Raw genomic sequence first — 12,559 nt, 5'->3', positions numbered from 1 at the left:
AAGTTGACAATTTGGCTTCATAACAACCACTGTTGACATTTGGGTAATTTCAGCATAACAGTATGCTGAATGGTCAATGAATGCCAGATCTGCTAGGTATTAATGGAAGAGTTCTGTGGAAACGTAGTTTCTTATTAGGTTGGTGTCTTTGCTGCATGTAGATAGCACATCATTTGTATTCTCTCTGGAAATCAGGATGGTGATGTAGTCACTGAACAGTACCAGGAAGAGTTAGTGTAGTACAAGGACCTTCCTTCCTTGAACAGATTTAGACAAACTGGAGAAATGCAAATGGAGTTAAGTGGTGGGCAGCACGAAGCCTAGAGTTCTGATCCCCTGCTGATGTTTGCTCATCACTGGCAACTATTCCTCTTACCTCTGTTCTGTAATTTAGATTGCAAGTTCCTTGAAGCAAGGATCACCTTCACCTGTGTTTTGTACAGTACCTAGCACAGTATGGTCTTGCTCCATGACTGGTTCATGCTGCTGTTAGATCTGTCTTTGGGACATCAGAGACTGACTTAGCAGTATCTGAAAAGGAGGAAAGGCCCACATAGATGTTATTAACTTTGCTTCTTATTGTTAGCTGTGGCTTTCAGGCTTGTAGAGGAAACACATCTGGCATCACTGGGATTATCCTGCTTGCTTGATCACCTGTTTCTATCACAGATGAGCATGCATGTTTTTGTTTTCATCCATTCTCTCTTCCAAGGATGAAAGAATTGCAGTTGGGACATTCCTGGAATGCAGATCAGCGTGGTTTCTCCCTCCCCCAACCTTCCAAGTGAATTACTGCAGTAAGGGTAAATTGGTGGACAGTATGCCCCCTTAAATTATGAATATTTGCATTAGTTTGTTTTACGTGTTACTTTATTCTCAGAATTTGCCATGAATGTGGAAATACTGTGTTGTGATTATAACAGATCTCTTTATTGAATTATTGAGCAAAACTTTTAAATAAAACATCAAAGAATCCTTTCTGCTATCAATTCTCCTACAGTCATGGGATGCATCAGCCCTCAGGACCACTTTCCTCAGAATACTAACTCCACTAGATCTATTCCTAAAATACCATATAGAAGAATATAAAGCCTTTTTGTTCTTTTAGAAATTAATGCATGGCATGAATATGCAAACGAGATGACTTTGCATACCCTCAAGAAAAGCAATGCCTGACTACTGCTTCTGTTCTATAGTACTTTACAAATACTAATTTAGATCCTTAATTTTGATTCCCATTTTACAGGTGTGAAAATTGAGGTCATTTTAGGAAGTGATTTACCTAAAATCACAAGGGATAGGAGGAGAGGTAGACACATTGTACCTGTGTTTGTCTTGGAATGGAGATATCTCAGGATTGGCATGTACATGTCACCCTTTTAATCAGGGTTTAGTGAATGGTCGATTAGAATGCATTGCCACTTTTATGCCATTGATTCAATGATGCAGTCCTGGGATAACCCTTCCGATGCACTTAGTAATGTCCCAGGATAAACTGTTAGTACCCAAATCCAAGATAACTTCTAATTACTGGGGAGGCAGTCATCTTAAATTTGATTCTATGCATGGAACATGATAAATTTGTTGCAATATTCCATGCATAAAATCTAATTATTCATAGGCCATCTTTAAATTCATCCCCCCACTGCTGCAGCAGGAAAAGCAGCAGCAAGGAAGCAAATGGCGGGGAAAGCAGCAATGGGGGGTGGGGGGGAGGTAGTAGGGAGGCAGGTGTCCTGCACCCCACTCTCTCCCTCCCCAACACCTGTATGTCCTCCACCATTTCTCTCCACCTGGTGCCTGCCCCACTTTTGCTACTGCCCCCAGTTGATCTAGGCATAGGGGGAGCCCCAGAACTGCTCTTGACTTGCTTCTTGCCCAGCTCCCCTCTACCCCACAGTGTCCCACGTTGGCTGGGAGCAGGCACCGAAAGGAGGAATCTGCACTGCCACTGCTGTCCCAGATTGAGCTGGTCTCCCTGAACAACTGCCAACTGCAATGCAGGGCAGGAGTAGCCTGGGGCTCTCCCTGCACCCAGATCAGCCAGGGATGCTGCTGCTTCCCATAGCTCCCAGTGATCCCATACTTGATTCTAAGATGAGGTCTTGTTTTCCCCATGTTAAATGGGGAACAAAAACTCATCTTGGTTTACCTATCTTGTAAACCTTTTTAGGATGTGTCCTGAGACAATGGGCATGGACCTCTGAACAATTTGTCTTTGTCCTGGGATACAATGATTTATCCCAGGGAAAATGCAACATGTGTTTGTAACCATGGTGATGCTAGAATATAACTGGGAATAAACACCAGAAGCTAAAGAATGTTTCTTTGTGTTGCAGATTGGTCGTCTGGCTGTGTAGTATATTGGTTAGGACTAGTAAACCACATTGCATTCTAACTGCATCATGGAACAATGAATGTTCGACTTCCAAACACGCAGAATTGCTGGCAATCAGAACTTGAGCCCAGGTCCCCAATAGCCAATCCTACCCTATACCCATTAGACATGCTGCTTCCATTGGCTTAAATGGAGTTGTGCCTGCTTACATTATGGTGCAGACTGTCCTTCAAAAATGTAAACTGAACGCTGCAACTTAAATCAAGGAAAAGGAATTGGCTTTTATCACGGACAGTCTATCTGACTTTTAAGAGTCCTGCTAGATTCTAATATTTTCAACTGAATGGATATATAACAGGCAGGGGTTCTTGTTTTTTGTTTTTTTTTCTCGGTTTTCAAATTAAATAAAAAATTACAATCATACTGCAGTAGCAGAAGATTCCTTAAAGTGCAGCATTAATATTTAGACATGAGAAATCTTGGCTTGTCAGAGTAATTTATATAACACTGTAGGGGTGGATGGCACTTTTACAGAACAAATTAGACATGTCCTTGCCCAGAGGGGTTTATAATGTAATCTGGAGATAACAAAATGAGGACCATCAATAAACCAAACCTTGGGGTGTGGGAAGGACACATCAAGTTAAAGCAACAATGAAAAACATGATGGGAATCAGTGGGATCAGTAAAGGCTAATCCAGAACACCAAGAAATAGTTTTTGTACAATATGTAGTATATTTTAAGGGTAGGAAAGATGAACTGAATATATTTAATTTTTAATAACAAGTTTACATTGCTGAAAAACAAAAATCAGTACTAGGTAGAGTGTCACTTGATCAGTGGGGTACAAAAATTAATACCTCGTATATGAAGACTTTATATAAGCTTGCCCCTTTCTCTTCATCTAGGAGATAAATGTACTCCAGAGTCATTTCTTAAATTCAGGAGCACCCTGGAGAAGGTCACCTGGCTTATGCCAACAAAAGTGCTCCTGCCAGTATAGTTTGTACTGGTCCCACAGACAAAATGAGCTGTAGAGGCAAAAAACACTTCTTTGCTGTTCTGAGAGTATATACACAGGAGGTTTCTTGCGTGTTAAAAATCACACCCTCAACCTGACGTTATTATACTAGCAAAAATTTAACTGTAGATTTGGCATAAATATTAGGAGATTAGAAGTAACTTCTTTTCCCCCATAGAACAGACACGTTTGCTTGGGCATTAGATAATATGAAGCAGTGGCCTGCTTATTACTAGTAGGGGCAAAGATTGAGAATCCCTATACACGTGCAGCGAGGCTCCTCTGACGTGCTGTAATTACAGCATGTCACAGCAGACTCAATTAATCAGGTAATTACCGTGCTCCAGCATCTGTTGTATCAGTATCCCCACACTTCAAAATGGCAGTGGAATCGCTTCAACTAAAGCTCATTCAGTGAGTTAGTTAAAGTGCCCCCACGGTAATTTTGAAGTGCAGGGACGCCGATGCACAAGATGCTTCAGGGGCTTTAATTAGAGCGGCTCTCAGAACCACTCTAATTAAAGTGCTTCCCTCACTCTTGGAGCATGTGTATAGACACCCTTTAATGTCTCAGTTGCTTGTCTCCATTAGAATTGATGAAAAGTGGCAGAGCTCTGTTCCCTGTTTAAAAAGAAATACCATGCTTGCAGTTCAAGGTGCATCAAGATCCATGTAGATATGCCGAGAAGTCTTGAATTTTGCTTGGTCTCTCTTGTTTCCCCTGTTTTTCCTATGTAAAATCTTGGAAAGAATAGAGCTTTTATGATTTTCACCTGCCCCTCCTCCTTTTGTCTCAAAGGCCCTACTGGTTTCCTTCATAAATTAAATGTTTTATATTATCAGATGTCCATAGCCATATAACATGGCAAGTATGCAATATTAATTTTCTAATCTACATTGCATGTAGTAATTTCTGTGTTGTAATTGACAGTATTTTTGCCAGGCAGCTCCTCAAAGAAATTGCCCTGCTTTCCTTTGTCCAGACTACAAATCTGCTTTCTTCGCCGCTGCTGTCGAAATGTACAGTGTTTCCCAAACTTTTGATACATGGAGCAGACTTCTTTTTCTAGATTAAGATTAGTGGCACATTTCATTTACCATAGGCCCAATCCTGCTATATAGGGTTGGCATTGTCACGGCCTGATCCCACTGTGTAGCAAGAGCCCAATGCACGTTTTTTGTGCCACACTTCCACTGCTCTCATGGCACACTAGTGTGCCATGGCACATGCTTTAGGAATCACTGTGCTAGTACATTGTTCTTGGCTTTTATTTTTAAGTCTTTTTATTTCTTAGGTGAGCTCCTAGAATTGCCCATCACTTGCATGGTGTCTGCATTTGTTAGTCTCTGGCCTTAAGTTATTTTAACTGTCCTCTGTCCTCTCAGACCATGGAAAACAATGCCAATTTATATTAAAGTGCTTCACAATATCAGTCCCACGGCTGAAACTTCCACAAGTTTCAACAAGACTATGTTGTCCCATTTTCAGTCTGTCTAGATGTGCTCATTGGTTTCCAATAGCTTTTCATTTCTATTTCTGCTGTGTTCTAGTACGTAAACGATAACTAACCTTCATACAGAAGCTAGGAAGCTGTAATTTAATTCTTTTGGCTGTGGCCTGTACCTTAGCTAGCTGTCGAGTTAGTGGTTCTGTTGTATACAAATATTATTAGCATAGTGCCATGGCCAGAAGGTTAGTGCAGTGTTATATTAGAGGAGTGTTGTGCTTACTAAAAGTACATTACTCAAATGAGACGCTAAATACTGTACCCCATTTCTACCCATCTGAGTGGCAGTTTGGGCCCACCTGGTGTAGTAAGCCTTTGTTAGAAATTCTGTCTTTGGGATTCTTGCACTGCCAAGTCAATAGCATACCGAATGAAGACATAAAAGGCTGAAATGCAAATTGATTTATGTTGTATTCAGTGGGAGACAGCCTGAAGACAGGGAAGGAGGATGTAAAATAACAGGGAATTGTTTATCAATGTTGTCCTGAGCAGCAGGGCAGTAAAAAAATGGTACAAGATGAGCAAGTTAATAATGACTTCTGCCCGCTTTAGATAGTCTGTCAGGAGCGTAGCAGATCCAGGAGGTGGCAATGGATTGAGGACCTCTCTTTGCTGTGCTCATGCCACACAGCCAAATGGGGTGTGGTTGCAGACTTTTGCTGTGATCTGGGAAGACTGTACTCTGAGTGCACTGCTGGAGCTCTGTGTGAGCTGTGAACTCCATGATCTTGCCAGGTAGTCTGCCCCAAGTCCCTGCTTTTAAGCAGCTCTGGATCCTACTGTTGATTGTTTTTTCCCTCCCCATCCCTCCTCCCCGCTCCCCCCAGTTCAGCAACAGGAGACTGGAAGGGCTGAGCAGCAGTGTGCAGCCCCTGCGTGCCCTGAAAGCAAGGGTAAGCTGGGCATTGTTGCCACTGCTGTTCATCTGCTTCCTCTGCTCCTCCTGTCCTCTGCGAGCTCTGCCTGCATGTGACAGGACCTGACTGCAGAGGCTGGTCATGATGCCCCCTAGCAGCCCCTAGTGCCCCTTTCTAAGCACGCTGGTATCTTGGGCTACTGCCCTGTGAGTTCCTGCCATGCCTTGATGAATAAATAAGATATGGGAGGCTGTCCTCAGAGATCAGAGTAAGTTGTAGATGCTTCACTCTGCCTTACTCATCTCTGGGTGGCCATTTCCTGGCCCTAATCTCCGTCTGAGCAAGATGTTATTCTTTTGGCCTTTCTCTGCTCTGGGGCCCCCTGGACCTGCCTCACTCTTCTTAGTTCTGGGCCTTCCAGCCTAGCCTCAGGGTTGCATGCCCGAGACCCTCTAGTTCATCCTTCATGCCGGGCAGGATGCCTGCATACTGCTGGGGGCCCTCTTGTCCTGCCTTCTTGTGCCCTGGGCCCCCTGTCCCAATGCTCTTGTTGAACAAATTGCTAGTTTCGTGCCCCTGGAGGCCTTTCCCAAATACCTCAAGGAGGGAGTCACACTCAGGCTGAGTCCATTATAAGTTTATTGATTGCGCAATCGGTCGACAGAGGGGTTGAGTAACCCAAAGCGGTGTCGACCCCCAGTCTTTGTCTGAGGGTCTTTTATAGCTTACCTAAACAAAGAGCTGTAGCGTGTCTTACAACTATTGGCAGTTTCACAATTTTACCGTTACGTCTAAGTTTCCACCGGATGTCAGGGCCTTTTAAGTTAGACTCAACTTATTATGGGATAGATGAAGGCGCATGCGTGTTGGGGAAGCTGTGGTAAACTCAATGTCCTTTAGTAACCCCTTATCTTCGTGTAATTTTAGGTCATTGAACAGGTGCGATTGTGAAACTCTATGTGTAAAGCTGTCTTTAACCTATATGCAGAAGCTGTTAGCAAGCCATGTTGAATACAGAAGCATATTGCAAAAATAAAGCATCATGTCTAATTTTAAGCCTTATGTCTAAAATCTAATGTATTTGTACTACACTCTGGCCCACCTGGTCCCTGATCCTGGTTGGACCACTCTCTTCCTCTAACACTGGGCCCCTGGCCCTACCTCTCTTTCACTGCTTGGATTGAGCCCCACACAGCCCCCAGGGTCTCAGGCCTTTTCAGGGCTCTTCCTCCTGGCCTTAGCTTCTCCTGCACCAGGATGCCTCCCAGGCATCTGCTTGTGGCATCCCAACCACAAATTTCCATTCAGGCCATAAACAAGTCAAACTCGGGCTGCAAACAACCTCCAAACTTATCTCTAGGAGGTATTCAGCAGCTCCTTCCTCCATCCTAGAGCATCCTAGATACTTGGATGGGATGATTTAGTCAGGAATGATAAATGATGATCCTACCTTTAGCAGGGGGCTGGACTAGACAACCTCATGATGTCCTTTCCAGTCCTACTTTCCTAAGACCCTATGAACTACCTTTTTCTGCCCCACTGCAGATAATCCAAGGAATACAAGTTTTAGTAGTGTCCTTCTGTAACCAGAGCAGGAGCTTTTCTTTAGGCTGCTCTGACTTCAACCAGCTTGTTTTGCACATGCCTGAAGATTAAAGCAGGGGTGTGATCATGCCAAAAAAGGTCTCCTTTCACTTGATGTTTACCTCACTGGGGGAAACAACTCCCACTACTCCTGTTAAAAACGGTACTCAAAAAGAAAAAAAAGAGAGAGCAAGAGAGAGTCAGGCTGTCTAAGTAGGTACAAGCTAATGCCAGTGAACCGAGGAATTATGCTGAGCATGAACAGATAAAGTAGCCAAGAGCCTGCTAGTTTCCACAGTGTCAGTTTGATTCTGACCTGTAGCAGAAATCTGAAAAAGAAAAAGGAAAGCATCTTGCTACAGTCTGCCTCTATCAAATGAGTTTTTATTTTGGGGAAGTGCAATCTGAGCACAGCAAAAAAATTCGCAAGTGCTGAAAGTATCTTTTGAAAAGAGAATAAATTATACATGCAAATTCTTGTAGTTGTGATGTTTCTGGGGGATTATGGGAAGGCAGAGCTCAGAGCTGGAATCACTAGGGATAGGACATTAAGAGGGGTGATATGAAGATGGTTGGGAGTGCCTGTTAACATCACATTCCCCTTTCCCATACATGTATCAGGAACTGGGGGCCCTGTCCCGCTGGCAGTCTTGAGTCCCTCTGTGTACTAGGATTTGGGGGCCTTGTCTATCTCCCTGTCCCCCTCTATCTTCCCTACATGTAAGAATCAGGATCTGAGTGCTTTGCCATTCTTGGGGAGAGTGTCTTCACCCCTCACTTTGCCCTGTGATGATATGGTGTTGGGTCTGGAGAGGTCCTACTCCCCAGTGTGTTTTGAACCCTTTTCCTACCCAGCAGGTGAGGCAGGATATGGGGGTTGTGAGCACAAACTTGTGTCTTGAATATCAGCAGATACAACGTTTCACCCCTCTGTGTGGTGGGGTAATGGGCCACAGGAAGAATGGAGAGAGCTCAGCATCATGGGAGAGCCTTGGCTACTATCTTGGTGGGGGAACATGGTAAGACAGGGCTATTTTGTTTGGGTTGCACCTTGGACTATAGTAGCAAGAGAATGTGTAATTTCCACCGCCCCTCTCCAGTAAGTTGGTGCCTGCAAGATGAGAATACAGCAACAGAGGAGCAACTGTTGCTCTTGGCTACTAGCAGCCAAAATACTGATGGCTTAATGGGAGGCGAAGTGGAGCTGGAGCTGGAAATGATGGCATAGAGAGGCTATAAGTTGTTGGGGTTGTTTGGTGGTAGAGAAGAGATGCACACCAGCCTTCTGATTACATTTATGTAATCCTGTAGTAATAAAACTGATATGATGCAAGGCAGGGGTGTCAATCATACAGCCTGCAGGCTCAGTTTAGTCTGTGGAGGTGCATGACCTAGCCTGTGGGCCTTAGACCGACCCGCATGCTGTGCAGCCTGGCAAATGGGCTAGATCTGCTGCTGCAGGCACCAGGGATCAGTCTGGGACACGAGCTACATGAGCACTGGCTCCAGGCTGGGTTGGATCAGGCCATGCCAGAACCAGCGTACAGGCCTGTCTGGGGGGGACTGCATGCAGCACACACCAGTACCAGCTCCCTAGGCCATGAGCAGCTCCTGCAGTATTGGATCTGGCCTGTGCCCCATGCACCAACCCTGCCCCAGGGCTTCTTGCTGCCTGTGGTGTGCAGGCTGAACTCAGTACTGCGGGCGCTGCCCAAGGCACAGGGAGCCAGTACAGGGCACATGTTGCATGTGGCGTCCTGCCAGCCACCCTGTGCTCTGACTCCAAGACATACAGACAGCCTGGGGACTGGTCCTGACCAGACCTTGAACCAGCGCTCAAAGCCAGTCTGGTGGGGGTGCTGCATTTGGGGAGTGCGTGGGGCACCAGGTCCAGCCCAAGCACCACTTGCAGTGCAAGCCCCGGAGTGGAGCCAGTGCATCCAGCAATCCAGCATGGGGAGCACAGCGCACACAGCACCCCACCAGACCAGCCCTGCCCACAGGCTTCAGCATGGCCAGATCTGGCACACGGATCGGCCCAGAGACCCTCACCCCTCCCCTGGGCCCAGATGAGTTTTGACACCCCTGACCTAGACCCTGTCAGTGATTTTCCCTCAGTAGTCTAGTTCACCATTCAGAGCATGACAACAATCCCCATTCCAGCATGAACAAGCATACAGGAGAGAGCAGCACATAAGACGTTACTTAGCATTCTTTGCCTTTACCTACTTTCATGTTAGTTGTTACTCTACCTAATAGCTACAGATGCCTGAATGATCAGCAGCTCCAGAGCATTTTTCTTTCTTTTATAAAAAACTAGTAAACTCACTGATTTTTTTTAAAAGATGAAAGCAGAGTTAAGGTGGTATCTTTACCCCCAACCCCCATCCAGAGAATTTAGCTCAGCCAAATCCAAAATTTTTAAAACCAGGAAATGAGTTAATTCTGCCCTGTGAGTGTTGTGTCAATATGCATTTCACCCACTCTCCTTCCAAGTTGTACTGAACAGGAGCAATCTATGCCACCTCTATAATCAAATATTGGCCTTCTCTCGAGAAAGGACACCATCCTCGCTAAAATTTATAGCTCCTTCACCTGTAGTGTAACAGGGCCCCTGCCGCATTACTAAGAGGGCATGGGAGCCCAGGGCCTGCTGGCTATCTCCAGCCCCCTGAACAGACTTCTAAGGGCAAGGGGGCCTTAAAGAAAATGACTGCCTGTTCCAGGTGCAGGTGGTGGTTGGCAGGCCTGGGGTGGAAGTGGAGGGTCAGCCGACTCAAGGAGGGGCTTATAAACCCAGGGCCTGGCCTAGCAGAGGCAGTCAGGTGGTAGGAGCTGCAGGAGGTAAAGCTCCAGGAGGAGCAAGTCCAGGCTACCTACAGAGGGAGGACTTTGTGCCACAGAAGGGTGGAAGAAACCCTGCACCTCAAGCAGCAAGAGATTAAGTGTCTTGAGCCTTTGTGACTGCTATTGTGGGGTGAGATTAACCCCAACCGCAGAACCCTGTGTTTGGGAGGAGGTGCTCCAGTCTTTGATTTACATTTAGACCAGAGGAGGATTGGAGGCCACTGGGTGTTGCAGGGGCACCCATTATAGGGCACTTTCAGGGCTTGAAGTCTGGGTAAGCAGTGCAGGGCAGAAAACCAAATGCTGCAGGAGGAGGACTTTTTTATGCCAGAGGACTGAGGATCTGGCAGCGGAGACTGAGGGGGATACAAGCTCAAAGCCTGTGAAGGATGCACCCAGGGGCCTAGAGCCCAAGGAGCAAGCTGGGGCCTGGGGTTTTAGTGCAGTGGACCTTGGGCAGAAAAACCCAGCTAGATTAAAGTGGACCAAGGCCAGAGGAGGCCACATCCCAGAATCCACTCTTACCTCCTAGGGGCAGCCTCCCTATAAAATGATATCAAGGCATGGCAGGAAAGATAACAGTGGGGGACAGAGCCTGGGAGGTCAGAGTGGGTAAGAGGGTAGGAACCAGGTGGCAAGCCAGGCAGAAGACCTTGTTGCTCCAGCACCAGGCATGTTACAGAAGGGATGTGATGACATCTAGTACTATCCTTTCCCTTGCACATTGTGAAGCAGTCAAAAGTGGAAACTAAGACATGTGACTGCAAATGAGAATCATGGAATAGTGCCAGCATGTAGGAATCAAATCAGGATAAGGAGCAAAAGGAGTTACAATTGGCGAGGGGCATAAAGATGATAAGGAAAGTTCTATAAATACATTAGAAAGAGAAGGATGACAAAGGAAACTATCCTTTGATCCATTGCTTAATGGGAAAGAGAGCAAATAACATTTCAGACTTCACTGTGTCATTCATTAAATGATTTTTTTTGCTTCAGTCGTCACAAAAAAGGTTAATTGTGACTAGATACTTAATGCAATTAATTTTAACAAAGGGATAAGGCCGCAAGCCAGAACAGGAGAAGAATAGGTTACAGAAAATTTAGATGCATTTAAGTTTGCCAGGTCTGATGAAGTTCACCCTAGAGTATGTAAGGAACTAGCTAAAGCAGTCTCTAAACCATTAGTGATTTATTTTCAAGAGCTCATGGAAGACATAAGTGAACTTAGAGAACTGGAGAAGGGCAAACACGGTACCTCTCTTCACAAAGGAGAAAAAACTGACTGGTCTGTGATTCCTGGGATCTTCCTGTCCTCAGTTCCCAGAAAGTTACTGGAACAAATAATCTATTTGTAAGCACCTAGGAAAACAACAAGTCACACTGTGTGTATATTTTCTAGAATAAATCATTCCTAACAATCTAATTTTCTTCTTTGACAAGATGAAGCTGGTATGAGGGAAGCAATAGACATTGCTAGAAAGGCTGTTGGCATGGTACCATGATACTCTTAAGAAAATTGGGGAAATCTGGTGTAGATAGGATCTCTGTAAGTGGGGTGCACAACTGATTGAAAGAACACGTCCTGCAAGCAGTTAGCAGTGGTCCACTGTCAAATTAAGAGGACTCTTTTAAAAGTGGGGGCCTGCTGGTACATGTCCTGAGCCCAGTTTTCTTTAATATTTTCATTAGTGACATGGTTGATTGAATAGCACAGTGTGGAAGGCAATCTTTTCCAGCTGTGGAATGGGTAGGCACTAGAAGCACCCCCCCACAACCCTTCTGTTGCTGCTATTTCTCACAGCAGTAACTATAGCTGAAGCCCACCCCACCCCTCCCAACCAAACACTGCTGAAGTCCTATGTCCACATGCCAAAAGCTCCGTGGGCTGGCTGTAGCCCGCAGGCTGTAGGTTGCTGACCCTTGGAATAGAGTATGTTTAAAAATTTTGTGGATGACACCAAGCCTTGTAGCCTAGGGGCTACAAGCATTAGCAACAAGACAATTCAAAATAATCTTGATGAATTGGAGACAGAGTCTGAAATCAACAAGACTAAATTCTGTGATGACATGTGCAAAGCATGACACTTAGGGAGCAGAAATCCAAAGCCCAAATGGAAAATGGGGAATGGATGGTTAGGCAGCAGTACTGCAAAAATGGATAAGAAAATTGTAGAGGACCACAGATGTGTTTGTAAGCTCACATTCGATCATGCTGTAAAAGGCTTGTCTCATTCTGGGATGTGTTAACAGGAGTGTTGTATGTAAGGCACAGGAGGTAATTATTCTGCTCTACTTGGCACGGGTGATGCCTCAGCTGGGCACCTCCCTTTAAGATGTAGATGTATTGGGAAGAGTCCAGAGGAGAGCAATAAGGATAAGATGCTTAGAAAATATGATCTATGA

This window comes from Alligator sinensis, unplaced genomic scaffold, assembly GCF_000455745.1.
Source record: "Alligator sinensis unplaced genomic scaffold, ASM45574v1 scaffold354_1, whole genome shotgun sequence".
In the NCBI taxonomy this organism is placed as follows: Eukaryota; Metazoa; Chordata; order Crocodylia; family Alligatoridae; genus Alligator; species Alligator sinensis.
The sequence above is the reverse complement of the archived record's forward strand: the minus strand, read 5'-3'. Positions refer to the sequence as shown.